The sequence below is a fragment of the Eurosta solidaginis genome, chromosome 4 (genome assembly GCF_040869045.1).
Source record: "Eurosta solidaginis isolate ZX-2024a chromosome 4, ASM4086904v1, whole genome shotgun sequence".
Taxonomy (NCBI): domain Eukaryota; kingdom Metazoa; phylum Arthropoda; class Insecta; order Diptera; family Tephritidae; genus Eurosta; species Eurosta solidaginis.
This window is the reverse complement of record NC_090322.1, coordinates 97247499-97272673: the sequence shown is the minus strand read 5'-3', so window position 1 is coordinate 97272673 and position 25175 is coordinate 97247499.

Here is a 25175-nt window from a genome sequence, read left to right as displayed (position 1 = left end):
GAAGAGGACGAAGGGAAACCAGTTAAACTACCAACACCGACACTAAACATCACCCCCACACCAGCGACCAAGTCAATCCCCACCATCCAGATTCATTGTCCTCAACCGCATGCGCATGAGAGAGAACGCGTGCAACCGAAACGAGACGAAATGAGCACGGGTGAGCTAATGAATACCGTCCGCCACTGGAATTTGCATTTTTCGCGAGAGGAGTCGCTGCACGAATTTCTTGAGAGAATAGAGGAGCTCGCCGGATGTTACAGCATCCCCATCGACCGGCTCCTCCTAACGCTGCCGGAACTGCTGCGTGGCAAAGCACTCCAATGGTACCGCATCCGTAAGCAACATATAAACCACTGGAGCGATTTTCGAAGGGAGGTGAAAATGTTTTTCCTGCCTAAGCGTTATCTTCAACATTTAGAACAGGCCATCCGACAACACAAGCAACAAGGCCGAGAAAAATCCAAGGACTACGTCCTCGCATTAGAAACGCTGATCCACCAGCACCCGACAATGTGCAAGGAAAACCACCTCGAACGAATCTACGATGGCCTACGCGTTGAATATCGCCTCTTCGTCAAGCGCAGCGAGTTAAAACAATCGATGAGCTCTTGGAAATAACGGAAGAATATGAGCTGCTAAAAAGCGAGGAAGCAAAACAGGGCAAAGTGGCGATCCACAGCCTGTATCGTCTTCAAACGATAGCAAGGAGTTCTGCTGGCGCTGCAAGGAAAGCAGACACCGCCGCTTCCAATGCAGGTGCCGATGGAGAATGTTCGGCTCCAACAAGGATTACGTACCAAGGACGAACGACTAACACAATGATGTCCGTCATCCCGAATCTGGCAGAACGGATGATCTTAGGAATGGACTTTTTACGGGAAAGATGAATCAGCCTCACGCTAGATGGCCAGCCGTTAGAAGTCACTTTGACCAGAAGATCAGCCGAGGTAGACACAATGACCAGCCGGGAACACGTGAACAGCGGCCAAAATACGAAGCAGGAAACTTTTTCAGCGCACCACAGGAATCGATTGAGCAAAACCGTTAGTCCAATTACCGCAGCCGAACATTCGACCATCCGTAAGCATAACCGACCGCTGAAGCAACGCTTCTACCCCCGTTACCCGGCTATACAAAAATACAACTTCAATAAAGAGTACCAAAAAAGAGCGCCGAGCGCGATATGCAATGCGCTCTTCCGCCGCCCGTTACAAAACACCGAACCACACATATTTAAACAATAAAAGGCGACAGAGAAGAGCCCGGTGAGATTATTGGTAAACATGCAATATCCGCGCCATGGGTAATAGTATCCGCCGACTTCGTGCCACCACTACAACGCTCAAAGCAAAGAAGCACTTACCTCCTCGCCATGATCTACAAATTTTACAAGTGGGTGGTATTGATCCCGGCGCGCCAAGCAAAAACGGCAAGCGTGCTCAATGCGCTACAAGAAAAGGTCATATACTTACTTGGTTGTCCGAAAACCTTCCTCACCGACAATGGGAAGCAGTTCGGCGGAAAAGCGTTAGCACCGTTCTTGAGCGAGCACCGCACATGGGACTAGGAGATTCCACAAATGGCACTTACAATAAACATGGTCAGCAAAGAGGGTACAAAAGCATCTGCAGCAGGCATAAACTTCGGCGAAATAAAACGACGTCAGAGCGGGCGCACACGGAGGAAGCAGTATCAGTGGCCAACCACATGCACACCGGCATAAGACCTAGGCCATGCCTGGAGATCCATCTTCTTTCCCCACCGCAGCTTTCCGTCAACCGAAGTGGGAGAGGGACTGTAACGTAGCGTTACAATAACATCACCCCCCCTGTATTTCCTTATTCACTTAAACCAGAACCCCCCCCCTGTACTTATTTCTCTATAGCATAGCCAACAACCACCATGGTAAATAACCACACGCTACCAACCACTGATAGCAAACCAATGGTGCTTTTCGTCAACACAAGAAAATCACAATAATGGTGTATTGGTTTCTGAACCAGTTTGCGGCACCACCCAAATAAACAGCGAATTTGCATTTTTGCAATTCAGTCCTCGCAGGTGAGCCAGCGGGAGTGGTTGTGTTTTTAAAGACAAAATTGCCCCTCCGGCTAGCTAGCTGAGTGGAAAGGGGCGCTGTCATGGCACGGGTCACCCTCCACCAGCGCTGGACGGCGCGAATGGTGTCTTCGGATTATCTTTCCCCCCGTCGCCTACCTCGGTGTTGAGCGGCCACTGCTTTAATGACCAAATATCCCTCTTCTCCTCATCCCTGGTTTTGGTTGGCTGGCCGGAGCGGAGGAACCACTCCCTCTAGTTAGCTGGGGAGAAGAGGGTGCGGCCGTGGCGCGAGTCACCCCTTGTTGCACCAAGATGACGCGAGTGGTGACTTCGGACTACCCTTCTCTCCGTCGTCCTGGTCTGGTAAGGAATGACTCGCTGCCCTTACGACCGCACGACCCCCTCTCCGCATCTCTGGTTTTGGGCCGTGAGCCGATGCGTGCGCACAAGGGGCTACCGCTGTGCCGTTAAGGTGCCCTTCCCCTCCGCCCACGGGTCGACCTACGGTGTCTCGGCTGGTACAACTTCGTCCCCCTTACGCACCATCTACTAGTGTGCAAGTAGGGCGACGGTGGTGTCCAGCGGTGAAACCAGCACTAACCCGAGTCCTCGCAGTTTCTCCCGCAGGTGACCAACGCCGCCGACTATCGATCCTGCCGAAGACTACCGATCAATCCGATCCCACCGATACCGTCAACCGACCCCGACCGGAACGAGCCGCCGCTGTCCAGTTAAACACCATCGCCAGCCTACTTCCCCTCTCTCGCCACGGCCCTGGTACGCGCTCCGTAGCCCACCACCGCTGCCGTGGCATCGTCGCCCCTCTGGTGCCGCCGCTGCTTCCATCCCTCCGGTGCTACGCCGACCGTTGGCCGTCCGCCATAATACCGCCATGCCCATCCCGCCTTGTGGAGCCGCCGCTGCCACACCAACCACTGGCCGTTCGCCGTCCTATAGTCATTCAGCCGCCGCTGCTATGACGACCTTGGCCGTTCGCCAGCCTACCGCCGTTAAGCCGCTGCTTCCGTCCCACCGCTACTACGACCGTTGGCTGTCCGCCATCCTACCCACGTTATGCCGCTGCATCCGTCCCGCCGCTGCTACGACGACCTTTGGCCGTCCACCATCCTACCGCCGTTAAGCCGCTGCATTCGTCCCGCCGCTGCTACGACGACCGATGGCCGTCCGCCATCCTACCGCCATTAAGTCGCTGCTGCTATCCCGCCGCTGCTTCCATACCGCCGTACCAATCCGTCCGTTACCCGACCGTTCAACCGTCCTGCCGAACCTCCTCTGCTCCAACGACAGTTAGCCGGCGCTCCGCCCCCTCACCATCTTGCGACGGAAAGCTGCTGCCCGCCTAATGCCTCCAGCCGCATGTGCGTGTTTTCGTAACACATAAACATTGTGTATTTATTCAGTGGGGGTTTGTGGGACCTTTACTCGACTCTGGATTGACTGAGCGTTACCCCAGCCTTAGAAAAACCCACCTCCTAAAGTGACCATAGAACTGCAGTTATCTAAATCGAGCATAGTACCAATTTGGAAGGTAGCTCATTTAAAAGGTCATGTGTCCGTAAAATCCTGTCACGTCATTTATAATAGACAAAAATTAGCATATTTACAAGTGTCCATACAGCTGCAGCTCTTGTAGCATTATACGTCATGCCCACCTATGCAATAAATTTGCGGCATTACGCATCATGAACTTCTATGGCAATAAATTTTTGTAATAGCATAATCATATCAATATTATGCGATATAAATTACATTGACCTAACACAGCGGTAAGCCAACATCAATGGAATGCCGAATATGAAACCCTTGTCAGTCCACACATTACAAATTTTGCTTAGTCACTCACTCCGGCCAATACACTTGCCGATCGTCAATGTTAGTTTGCCACCAAAATATTTACATACAACCAATAATGTGAATTAACCAAATATTCACATACAAACATTTTACATGAATAGCAATCTGCTAACTTTGCATACAAATCTACATGTATGCATACCGTTTATACAAATCTGCATATATGCATACTATTAATACAAATCTACATGTATGCATACCGTTTATACAAATCTCATGTATGCATACTATTAATACAAATCTACATATATACACACCACTAATACAAATCTACATATCTTTAGTTTGTAAGTATTAGAATAATTATGAATATATATGTAGGTTAAGAAATTATGTATAAAAGGGAAAGAATTTCTTTTAATAAAAACAATCACTATCTGACATTCAAAGTCTCCTTATCTTTTATTTGAACATTTCACTCTCTTCTAAACACAGCATCATGCCGATTGGGAAGATAGCTCGTTTAAATGGTCCTTTCACACCCTTTCATTTGGTATGCTGCCCGTATGAAAAGGACTGTAAATGTGTCTATAAAATCCTGTTATATCATTTAAAATAGAAAAAAACTAACATATTTGCAAGTGTCCATACAACTGCAGCTATCTTTCAAACCGTGCATAGTACCGATTTGGAAGATAGCTCGTTTAAAAGGTCCTTTCATATTCACAACCTTTCATTTGGTATGCTCCTCGTATGAAAAGGACTGTAAATGTGTGTGTAAATTCCTGTAATTTCATGTATAATAGACAAAAACTAACAGATTTCCAAGTGTCCATACAACTGCAGCTATCTTCTAAACCGATCATAGTACCGATTTGGAATATAGCTCGTTTAAAAGGACTTTTCACACTCTTTAATTTGGTATGCTCCCCATATGAAAAGGACTATAAAAGTGTCTGGAAAATCCTGTAATTTCATTTATAATAGACAAAAACTCACAGATTTGTAATTGTCCATACAACTGCAGCTATCTTCTAAACCGAGCATATTACCGATTTGGAAGATAGCTCGTTTAAAAGGTACTTTCATACCCTTTCATTTGGTATGCTCCTCGCATGAAAAGGACTGTAAATGTGTCTACACTCAGCGAAAAAATCATTCTAAAACGAACGAAACACGTTCAAAAGTAAGAACATTCGTTGACAAATGTCCGTTAAGTACGTTTTTTCTTAACTCGTGACCGATGGCCTTGTTTTAAAAACGCTTTTTCCAAGCACACCGTTCGTATTTTATGAACAATTTGGTATTGATGTGTGAACCTTCTGTGCTCATTTCAAGCACTATTTGGGCTTAATTTAAGATTTTGCGTTCTCACGCTTCGAGACCAATTTGTGGTCGATTTAACATTTTTCGGTCTCAATTCTAGAACGGTTTGTGCTTGACCTTTGGGGGAGTGGGGAAGGTAATTTCTTCAAGTAGTACCCATTCATTAATTTTTTTAGTAATAAATAATTTTTTGTCACAATAAAAAATATTAATAACGAAACAAATTATTATTAAAATTCCAAAAGATTTGAAAAAACGCATAATATGCATTTTTTCATACAGTTCTCTTATCGAGAAATTTTTCTTATTTGATGATGTAATTTAATATATATTTAAAACATTTCATAACAAGGTTGAGAATTACCTGCGTATATGTCAATGGAACTGAACGAAAAATTAGAGTTAAAAAAATAGATTATAAAAAATTGTTTCAAAAAACTTCAGAGTTTGACTGCGATTGAACTCGCGCCACACGATCGCAACCGCAACATCATAGCCGCTGGGCCACTAGAACTGCTTCATAGCTTGTGCCAAATGTTGTATTGAACATTGTATTGCACACGAATTGTGCCGTTTCTTTTTTCTTAAACTTAATTTAAGAACATTGTTCTTAATTTAAGAACATTGTTCTCATTAATAGAACATTTGTTCATATTTTAAGACCAGCCGTTCTCTTTTCAAGAAAACGGTTGTCAGTTCAAGAACAAGGTTGTTGTTTTGAGCACAGGTCGTTCGTTTTTCAAGAACAAAAAAGTGAGAACATGAAAAGCTTGAATTGAGTTCGGTGGTGCTGGATTTTAGAACGGCGTTTTTCTCTGAGTTTATAAAATCCTGTTATTTCACTTAAAGTTGAAAAAAATGACATATTTGCAAGTGTTCTCCTCGTATGAAAAGTTCTGTAAATGTGTCTATAAAATCCTGTTATTTCATTTATAATAGGCAAAAATTTGCAGATTTACAAGAGTCCATACAACTGCAGTTATCTTCTAAATCGAGCACAGTTCCGATTTGGAAGATAGCTCGTTTAAAAGGCCCTTTCACACCCTTTCAGTTGGCATGCTCCCCATATGAAAAGAACTGTAAGTATGTTGGTAAAATCCTGTCATTTCAATTATAATAGGCAATAAATAATAATTTAAATACACTAAAAATACACGCTTTTATAGCTTTTTTTAAACTATTATTTATTTTTAATTTTTTAGTTCTAGTAATTTTAAAAGTTTCAATCGAGAGTAATGAAACCTCGAAACGCCAGAGGTCCATGGATGAATCCAACCCCACGGCATCGAAAAGGGCCAAGACGCAGGGAGGCTGGACGCGGTCTTTCGCCGAAATTGTCAAGGGTCGGTAGATAATTGGTATTATAGACGAGAGCAGCGAAGATGACAAGATCCCGAAACAACAGTGGAAGTGGATCGAGGCCGCGCTCGCTACGGTGGCCGTTAAGGTTAAGAAAGACAACCCTGGTCCTCCGCCATTTTATACCGATGCAGGGTGGTTCCAGAGCAAGTTCAAGATAATTGCCTGTGACGACCCCAGGTCGGTAAACCTCTATAGGGCCGCCGTCACGCTGATAGGGGGTATATCCGGGGGCGCGCCTCAAGGTAGTGGAGGCGCGTGATATCCCCACACGACCAAGGGCTAACGCCTGGGTTCTAGTGACGCCAACGGATCCAGCTGGCATCCTGGAGCTGCTCCATGAGTACAACCCACCACAGGTTTGGAAGTCAATCCGGATAAAACCGAGATTGTCCTCTTCACGAGGAGGTACAAAGTACCAAATCTTACACCGCCAAGCGTTTGCGATCAAGTCAAGTATTTTGGAGTCATTCTGGATAGGAAGCTATTTTGGAGTGACCATACAGTGGAGCGATCCAAGAAGGCAGCAGCGGAGCTGTTCACCTGCAAGAGGGCAATTTGCACCTCCTGGGAATTCTCCCCTAAGGTGACCTACTGGATTTACGAAATCACTTGGAGAGTAACAACATCAAACCACGTCTTAACAGTCGAAGCGTCCAATTGGCAGACCAGACGTGCCGAGTTAGACACATTATGTGCAATGACCAGCCGGGAACACGTGAAAAGTGGCCAAAATTCGGAGCAGGAAACTTTTTCGGCGCACCACAGGAATCGATTGAGCAAAACCGTTAGTCCAATTACCGCAGCCGAACACTCGATCATCCGTAAGCATAACCGACCGCTGAAACAACGCTTCTACCCCCGTTACCCGGCTATACAAAAATACAACTTCAATAAAGAGTACCAAAAAAGAGCGCCGAGCGCGATATGCAATGCGCTCTCCCGCCGCCCGTTACAAAACACCGAACCAGACATATTTTACACAATAAAAGGCGACAGAGAAGAGCTCGGTGAGAATATTGGCAACAATGCAATATCCGCAGCCATGGGAAATAGTAACCGCCGACTTCGTGCCACCGCTACAACGCTCAAAGCAAAGAAGCACTTACCTCCTCGCCATGATCTACAAATTTTACAAGCGGATGGAGTTGATCCCGGCGCGCCAAGCAAAAACGGCAAGCGTGCTTAAAGCGCTACGAGAAAAGTCATATACTTACTTGGTTGTCCGAAAACCTTCCTCACCGACAATGGGAAGCAGTTCGGCGGAAAAGCGTTAGCCCCGTTCTTGAGCGACCACCGCACATGGGACTAGGACATTCTACTAATGGCACTTATAATAAACATGGTCAGCAAAGAGGGTACAAAAGCATCTGCAGCAGGCATAAACTTCGGCGAAATAAAACGACGTCAGAGCGGGCGCACACGGAGGGAGCAGTACCAGTGGCCAACCAACCGACCAAAAACTCAAAGGGGACCATTTTTTTTCGGCCATGATGAAATCACAACCCCAGGAAGATGGAAACGAAGAAGAAGAATATTATGTATTATAGTGAATTTTATGAATTATTATCTGTTAGTTTTAAGAACAATGAAATGTAATTATTCTTACGTTATACAAATGAATTAAAACGCGACATATAAACATAAACTCTGTTAGATATAAGTGGAATGACTCTGTATATTTTTGAGAGAAAAGAAAAAAAATAATTAATAAAGTGCTTAGCCCACATGCACACCGGCATAAGGCCTAGGCCATGCCTGGAGATCCATCTTTCCCCACCGCAGCTTTCCGTCAACCGAAGTGGGAGGGGGACTGTAACGTAACGTTACAATAACATCACCCCCCTGTATTTCCTTGTTCACTTAAACCAGAACCCCCCTGTACTTATTTCTCTATAGCATAGCCAACAACCACCATGGTAAATAACCACACGCTGCCAACGACTGATCGCAAACCAATGGTGTGTTCCGTCAACACAAGAAAAGCACAATAATGGTGTATTGGTTTCTCAACCAGTTTGCGGCACCACCCATATAAACAGCGAATTTGCATTTTTGCAATTCAGTCCTCGCAGGTGAGCCAGCGGGAGTGGTGTCTTTTTAAAGACAAAATTGCCACTACGGCTAGCTAGCTGAGTGGAAGGGGGCGCTGCCATGGCGCGGAACACCCTCCACCAGGGCTGGACGGCGCGAGTGGTGTCTTCGGACTATCCTTCCCTCCGTCGCCCACCTCGGTGTTGAGCGGCCGCTACCTTAATGACCAAATAACCCTCCTCCCCTTCATCTCTGGTTTTGGTAGGCTGGCCGTAGCGGAGGAACCACTCCCTCTAGTTAGCTGGGGAGAAGAGGGTGCGGCCGTGGCGCGAGTCACCCCTTGCTGCACCAAGACGACGCGAGTGGTGTCTTCGGACTACCCTTCCCTCCGTCGTCCTGGTCTGGTAAGGAATTACTCGCTGCCCGTACGACCGCACGACCCCCCTCTCCACAGCTCTGGTTTCGGCCATGAGCCCATGCGTGCGCACAAGGGGCTACCGCTGTGCCGTTAAGGTGCACTTTCCCTCCGCCCACGGGTCGACCTACGGTGTCTCGGCTGGTACAACTTCGTCCCCCTTACGCACCTTCTACTAGTGTGCAAGTAGGGCGACGACGGTGTCCAGCAGTGAAACCAGCACTAACCTGAGTCCTCGCAGTTTCTCCCGGAGGTGACCGACCCCGCCGACTATCGATCCTGCCGAAGACTACCGATCAATCCGATACCGTCAACCGACCCCGCCCGGAACGAGCCGCCGCTGTCCAGGTAAACACCATCGCCAGCCTACTTCCCCTCTCTCGCCGCGGCCCTGGTACGTGCTACGTAGCCCACCGCCGCTGCCGTCGCATCGTCGCCCCTCTGATGCCGCCGCTGCTTCCATCCCGCCGGTGCTACGCCGACCGTTGGCCGTCCGCCATACTACCGCCATGCCCATCCCGCCTTACTGGTGCCGCCGCTGCCACACCAACCACTGGCCGTTCGCCGTCCTATAGCCATTCAGCCGCCGCTGCTGCGACGACCGTTGGGCGTTCGCCAGCCTACCGCTGCTTCCGTCCCACCGCTGCTACGACGACCGTTGGCCGTCCGCCATCCTACCCCCGTTAAGCCGCTGCATCCGTCCCCCCGCTGCTACGACGACCGTTGGCCGTCCGCCATCCTACCGCCGTTAAATCGCTGCTTCTATCCCGCCGCTGCTTCCATACCGCCGTACCAATCCGTCCGTTACCCGACCGTTCAACCGTCCTGCCGAACCTCCTCTGCTCCAATGGCCGTTAGCCGCAGCTCCGCCCCGCGGAAAGCTGCTGCCCGCCTAATACCTCCAGCCGCATGTGCGTGTGTTCGTAACACATAAACATTGTGTGTTTATTCAGAAGGGGTGTGTGGGACCTTTACTCGACTCTGGATTGACTGAGCGTTACCCCAGCCTTAGACAAAACCCACCTCATAAAGTGACCGTACAACTGCAGTTATCTAAACCGAGCATAGTACCGATTTGGAAGATAGCTCGTTTAAAAGGTCATGTGTCTATAAAATCCTGTTATTTCTCTTAAAATAGACAAAATGTGACACATTTGCAAGAGTCCTCCTCGTATGAAAAAAACTGTAAATATGTCCGTAAAATCCTGTCACATCATTTATAATAGACAAAAATTAGCATATTTACAAGTGTCCATACAGCTGCAGCTCTCTTCCCAACCGAGCATCATGCCGATTGGGAAGATAGCTCGTTTAAATGGTCCTTTCAGACCCTTTCATTTGGTATGCTGCCCGTATGAAAAGGACTGTAAACGTGTCTATAAAATCCTGTTATTTCATTTATAATAGACAAAAACTAACATATTTGCAAATGTCCTTACAACTGCAGCTATCTTTCAAACCGAGCATAGTACCGATTTGGAAGATAGCTCGTTTAAAAGGTCCTTTCACATTCACAACCTTTCATTTGGTATGCTTCTCGTATGAAAAGGACTGTAAATGTGTCTGTAAATTCCTGTCATTTCATTTATAATAGACAAAAACTAACAGATTTGCAAGTGTCCATACATCTGCACTATCCTCTAAACGAAGCATAGTACCGATTGGGAAGATAGCTCGTTTAAATAGTCCATTCACACCCTTTCATTTGGTATGCTCCTCGTATGAAAAGGACTATAAATGTGTCTATAAAATCCTGATATTTCATTTAAAATAGACAAAAACTAACATATTTGCAAATGTCCTTACAACTGCAGCTATCTTCTAAACAGAGCATAGTACCGATTTGGAAGATAGCTCGTTTAAAAGGTCATGTGTCTATAAAATCCTGTTATTTCACTTAAAATTGACAAAATATGACATATTTGCAAGAGTCCTCCTCGTATGAAAAGGACTGTAAATATGTCCGTAAAATCCTGTCACATCATTTATAATAGACAAAAATTATCATATTTACAAGTGTCCATACAGCTGCAGCTATCTTCTAAACCGAGCATGGTACCGATTGGGAAGATAGCTCGTTTAAATGGTCCGTTCACACCATTTCATTTGGTATGCTCCTCGTATGAAAAGGACTGTAAAGGTGTCTATAAAATCCTGATATTTCATTTATAATAGACAAAAACTAACATATTTGCAAATGTCCTTACAACTGCAGCTATCTTCTGAACCGAGCATAGTACCGATTTGGAAGATAGCTCGTTTAAAAGGTCCTTTCGCATTCACAACCTTTCATTTGGTATGCTCCTCGTATGAAAAGTACTGTAAATGTGTCTATAAAACCCTGTTATTTCACCTAAAATAGACAACCGCAACATCATAGCCGCTGGGCCACTAGAACTGCTTCATAGCTTGTGCCAAATGTTGTATTTAACATAGTATTGCACACGAATTGTACCGTTTCTTTGTTCTTAAACTTAATTTAAGAAGATTGTTACATTTGTTTATATTTTAAGACCAGCCGTTCTCTTTTCAAGAAAACGGTTGTCAGTTCAAGAACAAGGTTGTTGTTTTGAGCACAGGTCGTTCGTTTTTCAAGAACAAAAAATTAAGAACATGAAAAGCTTGAATTGAGTCCGGTGGTGCTGGATTTTAGAGCGGTGTTTTTCTCTGAGTTTATAAAATCCTGTTATTTCGCTTAAAATAGAAAAAAACTGACATATTTGCAAGTGCCCTCCTCGTATGAAAAGTTCTGTAAATGTGTCTATAAAATCCTGTTATTTTATTTATAATAGGCAAAAATTTGCTGATTTGCAAGAGTCCATACAATTGCAGTTACCTTCCAAATCGAGCACAGTACCAATTTGGAAGATAGCCCGTTTAAAAGGCCCTTTCACATACCCTTTTCATTTGGCATGCTCCACATATGAAAAGAACTGTAAGTATTTTGGTAAAATCCTGTCATTTCAATTATAACAGGCAATGAATAATAATTTAAAAAAAAAACTAAAAAAACCCGCTTTTATAGCTTTTTTTAAACTATTATTTATTTTTAATTTTTTAGTTCTAGTAATTTTAAAAGTTTCAATCGAGAGTAATGAAACCTCGAAACGCCAGAGGTCCATGGATGAATCCAACCCCACGGCACCGAAAAGGGCCATGACGCAGGGACGCTAGACGCGGTCTTTCGCCGAAAATGCCAAGGGTCGGCAGATCATTGGCATTATAGACGAGAGCAGCGAAGATGGCAGGATCCCGAAACAACAGTGGAAGTGGATCGAGGCCGCGCTCGCTACGGTGGCCGTTAAGGTTTAGAAAGACAACCCTGGTCCTCCGCCATCTTACACCGATGCAGGGTGGTTTCAGGGCAATGTCAAGCTAATTGCATGTGACAACCCTAGGTCGGTAAACCTCTATAGGGCCGCCGTCACGCTGATAGGGGTGGTATATCCGGGCGCGCGCCTCAAGGTAGTGGAGGCGCATGATATCCCCTCACGACCAAGGTCTAGAGCCTGGGTTCTAGTGACGCCAACGGATCCAGCTGACATCCTGGGGCTGCTCCAGGAGTACAACCCGCCACAGGTTTGGAAGCCAACCCGGATAAAACCGAGCTTGTCCCCTTCACGAGGAGGTACAAAGTATCAAATCTTACACCGCGAAGCGTTTGCGATCAAGTCAAGTATTTGGAAGTCATTGTGGATAGGAAGCTATTATGGAGTAACCATATAGTGGAGCGATCCAAGAAGGCAGCGGCGGAGCTGTTCACCTGCAAGAGGGCAATTGGCACCCCCTGGGGATTCTCCCCTAAGGTGACCTACTGGATTTACACAGCCATTGTGGGCCCGATTCTTCTTTATAGTGCCTTGTTCTGGTGGCCTGCACTAGCTGAAAGTACCTAACTTAAAATGCTTCAAAAGGTGCAACGGAGTTCGGAGCTCTGCATTACCGGGGCTCTCGGCTCCACTCCAGATTCCGTTACATACATAGAGGGATACATAGATATATACAGGCCCAGCTAATAAAAGCGTGTTAAAAAGGGATTCAGTATGCTCTTTCGTAAATGTGCCATGCATTCACTTCTATCATTAATAAAGGAATGCGTTTTTTGCATTATGTGCAAGGGTTCAAATCTATGGCCATTTGGGGTGGTCATAAGTTCAATTGACCTTATGCCCGTTAACCTTATGTCACCCCACCATCACATTATTGCATTGTCATCGAGCCTTGATACGTGTGCAAAGTTTCAATCAAACTTATGGCCATTCAAAGTGGTAATAAGGCCAATTGACCTTATGGCCGTTGACCTTATGTCACCACACCATCACATTAATGCATGGTCATCAAGCCTTGATACGTGTGCAAAGTTTCAATCAAACTTATGGCCATACAAAGTAGTAATAAGGCCAATTGACCTTATGGCCGTTGACCTTATGTCACCGCACCATCACAATAATGTATTGTCATCGAGCCTTGATACGTGTGCAAAGTTTCAATCAAACTTGTGGCTATTCAAAGTGGTAATAAGGCCAATTGACCTTATGGGCGTTGACCTTATGTCACCACACCATCACATTAATGCAAATTAATCAGACTTCTAGAAACCGGTGAAAATTAAGCTCAAAGATTCCGTTACATACATACAGGTCAAGCTAATAAAAGCGTGTTAAAAATTGGCAGATTTGCAGGAGTCCATACAAATGCAGTTATCTTCTAAACCGAGCACAGTTCCGATTTGGAAGATAGTTCGTTTAAAAGGTCCTTTCACAGCCTTTCATTTGGCACGCTCCTCGCATGAAAAGGACTGTAAATATGTCCGTAAAATCCTGTCATTCCATTTATATTAGACAAAATTTACCAGATTTGGACGCGACCATACAATTACAGCTATCTTCTAAACCGAGCATAGTACCGATTGGGAAGATAGCTCGTTTAAATGGTCATTTCACATCCTTTCATTTAGTATGCTGCCCGTATGAAAAGTTCTATAAATGTGTCTACAAAATCCTGTTATTTCATTTAAAATTGACAAAAACTAACATATTTGCAAGTGTCCTCGCCGCATGAAAAGGACTGTAAATATGTCGGTAAAATCCTGTCATTCCATTTGTAATAGACAAAAATTAGCAAATTTGCAAGTGACCATACAACTGCAGCTATCTTCTAAACCGACAGCGCCGATTTGGAAGATAGCTAGTTTAAATGGTCGTTTCACACCCTTTCATTTGGTATACTCCTGGTATGAAAATGATTGTAAATATGTCAGTAAAATCCTGTCATTTGATTTATAATAGACAAAAATTTGCAGATTTGCAAGTGACTATATAACTGCTGCTATCTTCTAAACCGAGCATGGTACCGATTGGGAAGATAGCTCTTTTAAGTGGTCCTTTCAGGACTGTAAATATGTCTGTAAAATCCTGTCATTCCATTTGTAATAGACAAAAATTTGCAGGTTTGCAAGTGTCCATACAACTCCAGTTATCTTCTAAACCGACAGCGCCGATTTGGAAGATAGCTCGTTTAAACGGTCCTTTCACACCCTTTCATTTGGTATACTCCTCGTATGAAAAGGACTGTAAATATATCAGTAAAATCCTGTCATTTCATTTATAATAGACAAAAATTTGCAGATTTGCAAGTGACCATATAACTGCTGCTATCTTCTAAACCGAGCATGGTACCGATTGGGAAGATAGCTCGTTTAATGGGCATTTCACAACTTTCATTTGGTATGCTCCCCGTAAGCAAAGAACTGTAAATTCGTCTATAAAATCGTGTTATTTCAGTTAAAATAGACAAAAACTGACATATTTGCAAGTGCCCTCCTCGTATGAAAAATTCTGTAAATGTGTCTATAAAATCCTGTTATTTCATTTATAATAGACAAAAACTAACATTTGAAAGTGTCCTCGCCGTATGAAAAGGACTGTAAATATGTCTGTAAAATCCCGTCATTCCATTTATAATAGACAAAAATTAGCAGATTTCCAAGTGTCCATACAACTACAGCTATCTTCTAAACCGAGCATAGTACCGATTAGGACGATAGTTCGTTTAAAAGGTCCTTTCACACCCTTTCATTTGGCATGCTCCCCGTATGACAAGGACTGTAAGTATGTCTGTAAAATCCTGTCATTTGATTTATAATAGGCAAAAATTAGCAGATTTGCAAGTGTCCATACAACCACAGCCATCTTCTAAACCGCAATAGTACCGATTGGGAAGATAGCTCGTTTAAAAAGTCCTTTCACACCCTTTCATTTGGCATGCTCCGCGTATGACAAGGACTGTAAGTATGTCTGTAAAATCCTGCCATTCCATTTATTATAGACAAAGATTAGCAGATTTGCAAGTGACCATACAACTGCAGCTATTTTCTAAACCGAGCATAGTACCGGTTGGGAAGATAGCTTTTTTAAAAGGTCCTTCACACCCTTTCATTTCGCATGCTCCCAGTATGAAAAGGACTGTAAACAAGTCTGTAAATTTCTGTCATTTCATCTATAAAATAGACAAAAACTAACATATTTGCAAATGTCGTTACAACTGCAGCTATCTTCTAAACCGAGCATAGTACCGATTTGGAAGATAGCTCGTTTAAAAGGTCATGTGTCTATAAAATCCTGTTATTTCACTTAAAATTGACAAAATATGACATATTTGCAAGAGTCCTCCTCGTATGAAAAGGACTGTAAATATGTCCGTAAAATCCTGTCACATCATTTATAATAGACAAAAATTATCATATTTACAAGTGTCCATACAGCTGCAGCTATCTTCTAAACCGAGCATGGTACCGATTGGGAAGATAGCTCGTTTAAATGGTCCGTTCACACCATTTCATTTGGTATGCTCCTCGTATGAAAAGGACTGTAAATGTGTCTATAAAATCCTGATATTTCATTTATAATAGACAAAAACTAACATATTTGCAAATGTCCTTACAACTGCAGCTATCTTCTGAACCGAGCATAGTACCGATTTGGAAGATAGCTCGTTTAAAAGGTCCTTTCGCATTCACAACCTTTCATTTGGTATGCTCCTCGTATGAAAAGTACTGTAAATGTGTCTATAAAACCCTGTTATTTCACCTAAAATAGACAACCGCAACATCATAGCCGCTGGGCCACTAGAACTGCTTCATAGCTTGTGCCAAATGTTGTATTTAACATAGTATTGCACACGAATTGTACCGTTTCTTTGTTCTTAAACTTAATTTAAGAAGATTGTTACATTCGTTTATATTTTAAGACCAGCCGTTCTCTTTTCAAGAAAACGGTTGTCAGTTCAAGAACAAGGTTGTTGTTTTGAGCACAGGTCGTTCGTTTTTCAAGAACAAAAAATTAAGAACATGAAAAGCTTGAATTGAGTCCGGTGGTGCTGGATTTTAGAGCGGTGTTTTTCTCTGAGTTTATAAAATCCTGTTATTTCGCTTAAAATAGAAAAAAACTGACATATTTGCAAGTGCCCTCCTCGTATGAAAAGTTCTGTAAATGTGTCTATAAAATCCTGTTATTTTATTTATAATAGGCAAAAATTTGCTGATTTGCAAGAGTCCATACAACTGCAGTTACCTTCCAAATCGAGCACAGTACCAATTTGGAAGATAGCCCGTTTAAAAGGCCCTTTCACATACCCTTTTCATTTGGCATGCTCCACATATGAAAAGAACTGTAAGTATTTTGGTAAAATCCTGTCATTTCAATTATAACAGGCAATGAATAATAATTTAAAAAAAAAACTAAAAAAACCCGCTTTTATAGCTTTTTTTAAACTATTATTTATTTTTAATTTTTTAGTTCTAGTAATTTTAAAAGTTTCAATCGAGAGTAATGAAACCTCGAAACGCCAGAGGTCCATGGATGAATCCAACCCCACGGCACCGAAAAGGGCCATGACGCACCGCACCATCACAATAATGTATTGTCATCGAGCCTTGATACGTGTGCAAAGTTTCAATCAAACTTGTGGCTATTCAAAGTGGTATTAAGGCCAATTGACCTTATGGGCGTTGACCTTATGTCACCACACCATCACATTAATGCAAATTAATCAGACTTCTAGAAACCGGTGAAAATTAAGCTCAAAGATTCCGTTACATACATACAGGTCAAGCTAATAAAAGCGTGTTAAAAATTGGCAGATTTGCAGGAGTCCATACAAATGCAGTTATCTTCTAAACCGAGCACAGTTCCGATTTGGAATATAGTTCGTTTAAAAGGTCCTTTCACAGCCTTTCATTTGGCACGCTCCTCGCATGAAAAGGACTGTAAATATGTCCGTAAAATCCTGTCATTCCATTTATATTAGACAAAAATTACCAGATTTGGACGCGACCATACAATTACAGCTATCTTCTAAACCGAGCATAGTACCGATTGGGAAGATAGCTCGTTTAAATGGTCATTTCACATCCTTTCATTTAGTATGCTGCCCGTATGAAAAGTTCTATAAATGTGTCTACAAAATCCTGTTATTTCATTTAAAATTGACAAAAACTAACATATTTGCAAGTGTCCTCGCCGCATGAAAAGGACTGTAAATATGTCGGTAAAATCCTGTCATTCCATTTGTAATAGACAAAAATTAGCAAATTTGCAAGTGACCATACAACTGCAGCTATCTTCTAAACCGACAGCGCCGATTTGGAAGATAGCTCGTTTAAATGGTCGTTTCACACCCTTTCATTTGGTATACTCCTGGTATGAAAATGATTGTAAATATGTCAGTAAAGTCCTGTCATTTGATTTATAATAGACAAAAATTAGCAGATTTGCAAGTGACTATATAACTGCTGCTATCTTCTAAACCGAGCATGGTACCGATTGGGAAGATAGCTCTTTTAAGTGGTCCTTTCAGGACTGTAAATATGTCTGTAAAATCCTGTCATTCCATTTGTAATAGACAAAAATTTGCAGGTTTGCAAGTGTCCATACAACTCCAGTTATCTTCTAAACCGACAGCGCCGATTTGGAAGATAGCTCGTTTAAACGGTCCTTTCACACCCTTTCATTTGGTATACTCCTCGTATGAAAAGGACTGTAAATATATCAGTAAAATCCTGTCATTTCATTTATAATAGACAAAAATTTGCAGATTTGCAAGTGACCATATAACTGCTGCTATCTTCTAAACCGAGCATGGTACCAATTGGGAAGATAGCTCGTTTAATGGTCATTTCACAACTTTCATTTGGTATGCTCCCCGTAAGCAAAGAACTGTAAATTCGTCTATAAAATCGTGTTATTTCAGTTAAAATAGACAAAAACTGACATATTTGCAAGTGCCCTCCTCGTATGAAAAATTCCTGTTATTTCATTTATAATAGACAAAAACTAACATTTGAAAGTGTCCTCGCCGTATGAAAAGGACTGTAAATATGTCTGTAAAATCCCGTCATTCCATTTATAATAGACAAAAATTAGAAGATTTGCAAGTGACCATACAACTGCAGCTATCTTCTAAACCGAGCATAGTACCGATTGGGAAGATAGCTCGTTTAAATGGTCCTTTCACACCCTTTCATTTGGCATGCTCCCCGTATGAAAAGGACTGTAAATATGTCTGTAAAATCCTGTCTTTCCATTTATAATAGACAAAAATTAGCAGATTTGCAAGTGACCATACAACTGCAGCTATCTTCTAAACCGAGCATAGTACCGATTGGGAACTTAGCTTGTTTAAAAGGTCCTTCACACCCTTTCATTTCGCATGCTCCCAGTATGAAAAGGACTGTAAATATGTCTGTAAAATCCTGTCTTTCCATTTATAATAGACAAAAATTAGCAGATTTGCAAGTGACCATACAACTGCAGCTATCTTCTAAACCGAGCATAGTACCGATTAGGACGATAGTTCGTTTAAAAGGTCCTTTCACACCCTTTCATTTGGCATGCTCCCCGTATGACAAGGACTGTAAGTATGTCTGTAAAATCCTGTTATTTGATTTATAATAGGCAAAAATTAGCAGATTTGCAAGTGTCCATACAACCACAGCCATCTTCTAAACCGCAATAATACCGATTGGGAAGATAGCTCGTTTAAAAAGTCCTTTCACACCCTTTCATTTGGCATGCTCCTCGTATTACAAGGACTGTAAGTATGTCTGTAAAATCCTGCCATTCCATTTATTATAGACAAAGATTAGCAGATTTGCAAGTGACCATACAACTGCAGCTATTTTCTAAACCGAGCATAGTACCGGTTGGGAAGATAGCTTTTTTAAAAGGTCCTTCACACCCTTTCATTTCGCATGCTCCCAGTATGAAAAGGACTGTAAACAAGTCTGTAAATTTCTGTCATTTCATTTATAATAGACAACAATTAGCAGATTTGCAAGTGTCAATAGAACTACAGCTATCTTCTAAACCGAGCATAGTATCGATTGGGAAGATAGCTCGTTTAAAAGGTCCTTTCACACCCTTTCATTTGATATGCTCCGCGTATGACAAGGACTGTAAGTATGTCTGTAAAATCCTGTCATTCCATTCATTATAGACAAAAATTAGCAGATTTGCAAGTGACCATACAACTGCAGCTATTTTCTAAACCGAGCATAGTACCGGTTGGGAAGATAGCTTTTTTAAAAGGTCCTTCACACCCTTTCATTTCGCATGCTCCCAGTATGAAAAGAACTGTAAACAAGTCTGTAAAATCCTGTCATTCCATTTATTATAGACAACAATTAGCAGATTTGCAAGTGTCCATACAACTACAGCTATCTTCTAAACCGAGCATAGTATCGATTGGGAAGATAACTTTTTTAAAAGGTCCTTCACATCCTTTCATTTGGTATGCTCCCCGTATGACAAGGACTGTAAGTATGTCTGTAAAATCCTGTCATTTGATTTATAATAGGCAAAAATTAGCAGATTTGCAAGTGTCCATACAATCACAGCCATCTTCTAAACCGAGCATAGTACCGATTGGGAAGATAGCTCGTTTAAATGGTCCTTTCACACCCCTTCATTTTGTATGCTCCCCCATGAAAAGGACTGTAAATGTGTCTATAAAATCTTGCTATTTCACTTAAAATAGACAAAAACTGACATATTTGAAAGTGTCCTCCTCGTATGAAAAGTTCTGTTAATATGTCTGTAAAATCCTGCCATTTCATTTATAATAGACAACAAGTAGGGAAGGCTAAGTTCGGGTGTAACCGAACATTACATACTCAGCTGAGAGCTTAGCTGCGTTGGTTTCGTAGGGTATCGTAGATGGCTTATAAGTAGTTTTTATTTCCATATCACATACGTTTGGGAAATATCCACCAAATTGTAGACCAAGGGTGACGTTTTTTGGAACGATTCTCCCTCGTCCTTTGTCAAATAAGGGAAAATCACCATTTAGGAAAATGAAGCTTGGGGAACCCTGGAATGTGTTTGTATGACATGGGTATCAAATGAAAGGTATTAAAGAAATATCGCCATAAAGTTGGACCAGGGGTGACTCTAGAATGTGTTTGTACGATATGGGTATCAAATGAAAGGTGTTAATAAGTATTTTAAAAGGGAGTGGGCCTTAGTTCCATAGGTGGACGTCTTTTCGAGATATCGCCATAAATGTGGACCTGGGGTGACTCTATAATGTGTCTGTACGATATGGGTAGCAAATTAGAAGTATTAATGAGGGGTTTTAAAATGCCCTTAGTGTATATGTCACGGCGTTTTCGAGATATCGATCAAAATGTGAACCAGTGTGACGCAGAACATCATCTGTCGAGTACCGCTAGTTTATTTATATATTTAATACCACGAACAGTAGTTCTGCCATGATTCCAAGGGCTTTTGATTTCGCCCTGCTAATCTTTTTCGTTTTCTTCTATTTAATATTGTAACGAATGTTAGCAGCACTGAGCGATGCTATCGTCTCTAAGCCGATGCTAAGCAGTGACGTGAATTCACAGCCATAGATCAATCATTATGTATCTACATAAACGAAACAATAATTGCGTCTACACATTGTACCATGTACGTATACGAGCAGCGGAGAGTCGATGCACAAACACATGCATATATCTGAGATACTCCTATAAGTATGCAATGAGAAAAACTATAAAATTGTGCAATTGTAGTTACAGCTGAGAAGTTTGAGAGCTGCTGGACTAGTAGATTCTGGAAGCGCCTAGAAGATGCGAAGGTTGAAATCAAAGAGTATAAAAGGCGGCAATTGTAGAGGCGCTGGAATTCAGTTTGATTTGAGTTGTCAAGCAATTTCGACTAAGACGCTATCTAGCGAGCAAGAGCAGTATTATTTTGAATAGTAGAGTTTCATTTGAGCTATCAATCAGTTTGGTTATTAAGCAAGCTATTCGTTGCACAGTTTGAGTGTTATTGTGAAGTACTTTAAATAAAGGCCATTTTGCATTATTACAAATTGGAGTTATTTATTCAACAGTTTAGTGTTTCGAACTTAGCAGAGGATTGCAAATAAGAGGATTTGCAAGAAAGTTCGTTACAATATGGTAGGTGTCACACCCATTTTACAAAGTTTTTTCTAAAGTTATATTTTGCTTCAAAAAACCACTCCAATCACCATGTTTCATCCCTTTTTTCGTATTTGGTATAGAATTAAGGGAATTTTAATTTTTCGAAATTTTCGATATCGAAAATGCGGGCGTGGTCATAGTCGGATTTCGCCCATTTTTAATACCAAGATAAAGTGAGTTCAGATAAGTACGTGAACTAAGTTTAGTAAAGATTAAAGATAAAATTGACAAAAATTAGCAGATTTTCAAGTGTCCATACAACTGCAGCTATCTTCTTAACCGAGCATAGTACCGACTTGAAAGATAGCTCGTTTAAAAGGTCCTTTCACGCCCTTTCATTTGGTATTATCCTTTTATGAAAAGGACTGTAAATAAAATATTATTTAATCTATATATATAAAAATTAAATTCTGTGTGTGTGTTCGCTATGGAAACGTATTTCTCACACTTCAATCATCACCAAATTTTGCTTATAGTTTTCCTTCGATCAACACAAGACTAAAAATAATTTCGATATATAAGAGGGGCGTGGCACCTCCCATACAAATGGAATCTTTGGTACTGCAGACCTCTGAAGCTATACATGCCAGAATATTGAAATTCAGTAAGTGAGGTCAATCCCTAACACCACCAAGAAAATGTGGTTTCATTTATTGACAAGATATTAGTGCAATAAGATCTAAGATCATTTATAGTACAACCAAGATGAATAACTCTTATAATAATAAAATAGGTCGAACTAATCTAGGTCAAATTTAATAACAAACTCAAATATATAATTAAAGATAAATATAGTTAATATATAAATAAATAGATAAATATAGTTAATATATAAATAAATAAATAAATTATAACATTAGATAGCGAAAACGCAGATACACTTACATTAACTGAAATAAGCATAAATAATATTTTTAAAGTTGCTTTTATTAAGACTACTTCGAATAGGTGCTGGAATAGAGTTCCATTTACGAATAGCATTGACAAAAAATAGCCGGGCTGAAGTCAAATCGTTAAATCGTTGATTCGGGCAGATCTGGGGAAAACTAACTTATCATATAAGTAGCTTGGCTCTTTATAACTAATAAGTCGTTAGAGAAAAATGCAGTTTCTGGCTTTTAGGTAATTAGAAATTTCACAGCCCAACAAACGTGATCTCCAACCAGATATATGGTCTAACTTATTTAATCCGAACACATAACGGGTGACATGGTTGAATGCTACATCAATTTTGTGTGCAGACTGGGAACTCAACTTGCTGTACAATAGCTCAGAGTAGCAAATTATCGGCATAATTAATTGTATGGCCAGCTTTCTCCTAACGTTGGCGGGTGTAAAGATTGCAGACATTCTCAGGTTAAAAAAAACAAAGAACATTATACACCTTACTAACAACAGAATTCACATGAGCGTTGCAAGTCAAAGTTGTATTTTATACACTGGTCCAACTCTCCAACCAGATCTCATGCTACTAACCCTACAGTGGCGCATGCACAAGTATGTGTTCAATGGAGACATTGAAAAAATGTACCGTCAGATACCAATACACGAGGATGATAAAGATTTTCAGCGAATCTTATTTCGCAAATCGGCCAACTCCAATGTTAGCGATTTCAATCTAAAAACGGTAACATTCGGCGTCAATTGGGCACCATATCTCGCTATTCGCACGTTGCATCAACTATCCGATGACACGAAAGCGACATTCCCCCTGGCTGTAACAATCCTCAAGACGCAAACGTATGTCGACAACACCCTATCAGGAAGTCATACCATCGATAACGCCACTGAATCACTCGTTCAAGTGATAAAAGCTCTAAAATCAGCTGGTTTCATACTAAATAAATGAACGGCTAATCACCCGGCCATATTAGAACAGTTTCCGAAGGAGGATCTTCTAGACTCCAACTTCTTAAAATTTGAGAGCACTTCCAATACCAAAACTGTAAGCTTACCCCGCTTAGAGCTATGTGGTGCAGTCCTACTCGCCAAACTGGCTTCAACTGTTCGAACACAGCTCGACTTACAAGCATGCAACACATTCTTATGGCCAGATTCTGAGATTGTACTAGCCTGGATAGAAAAATCTCCATCGACCTGGAAGACTTATGTGGCCAACCGTACCTCTCAAATTCGAGAATATCTTACTAGCGGCACCTGGCGCCATGTATCTGGCCAATACAACCCTGCTGATCTTGGCACACGTGGTTGCAAGCCGCATAATTTGATAGGTTCCTCCCTTTGGTGGCACGGACCACAATGGCTTTCTTGCCACATTTTGGCATGGCCAAAGCCGAAAGCAGGTAGCGCTTCTCCACCCGAGAAACGGAAGGTCGAAGCATATCACGCACTCGGGGAAGAGGACGACATTCTTCAACGTTTCTCCTCATACTCTCGAGCTCTCCGTGTGATAGCATGCGTGTTCTGCTTTGCGAACAATGCCTGCAACAAATCAAAATTGGTGGCAACAACTCCCCATCTGACCCATAAAGAGTTGCAACATGCCAAAACGCGGCGTTTGGGAATGGCACAATCTCGCCATTTCGGGGCGGAAAATAACGCCCTACAAAACAAAATGCTAATTAGCAAAAAAAGTTCCCTTCTGGCTCTTAACCCCTTCTCGATGGAGATGGCCTCTTACGTATCGGTGGCCGATTGGACCATTCTAGAGTACCATACAACGAGAAGCATCCAGTAAAACTTCCTCCGAATTCAAGCCTCTGCCAGTTGTATCTAAAGTTTTTACACCACCTGCTTCTTCATGCAGAAATACGGTTAATGCTCCAAATGGTGAGACAAGAGTACTACGTACCAAAACTAAAGCCTCTTACAAAGAAATGCATTTTTCAATGCAAATCGTGCACGGTTTTCAAACAGAAAACGCGCTTGCAAATAATGGCACCGCTACCACCTGAGTGCTGCAATTTCTCACTCACCTTTTCTACAACAGGAGTAGACTTTGCAGGTCCATGCCAAATAAAAGCATCGGTTCTGAGTTCGACCACTATCATAAAAGGGTACGTGGCTGTATTCGTCTGTTTTTCACAAAGGCAGTACACCTCGAACTATGCTCGGACCTTACCACCGAAGCCTTTCGAGCAGCATTCGCGCGATTCGTTGGCAGACCAGGTTATCCCTCAAAAATTATGAGCGACAATGGTAAAACGTTCATTGGCCCTGAACGCGCACTCGAACGCGACTTCGTTAAAGTTCTTAACGAATGCTCCGCGGACATTGTGCAGAAATATGCCCCCCAGGGTATAAACTGGCAGTATATTCCACCCAGGGCTCCTCATATGGGCTATACAACTAGGCGACCTCGTCGTAATTAAGGAAGATTCGCTTCCACCCACCTAGTGGTATATGGGACGAATCGAGAACGTTCGCCGCGGCCCTGACAACCATGTTCGTGTTGTCGAGGTTCGCACCCAAAATGGGCTTTTCATGCGCCCCTTATTTAAACTGTGCTTTCTTCCAATGGAGCACTCTTCGCGCACAGCGCTATAACTAGCTTTCAGTATTAACTTTCCGCTTACCATCCGCTGTATCCAACTACTTCTCGTTTCCCTCTCTGTTCTTATACTTTCAGGACAACACCGATCTGGCTCCAACGGCGGAGACCTACAACTTCCTTCAGTGTCGGCTCTGCCCCCAGCTACCACGTGCTACGTACAGAAC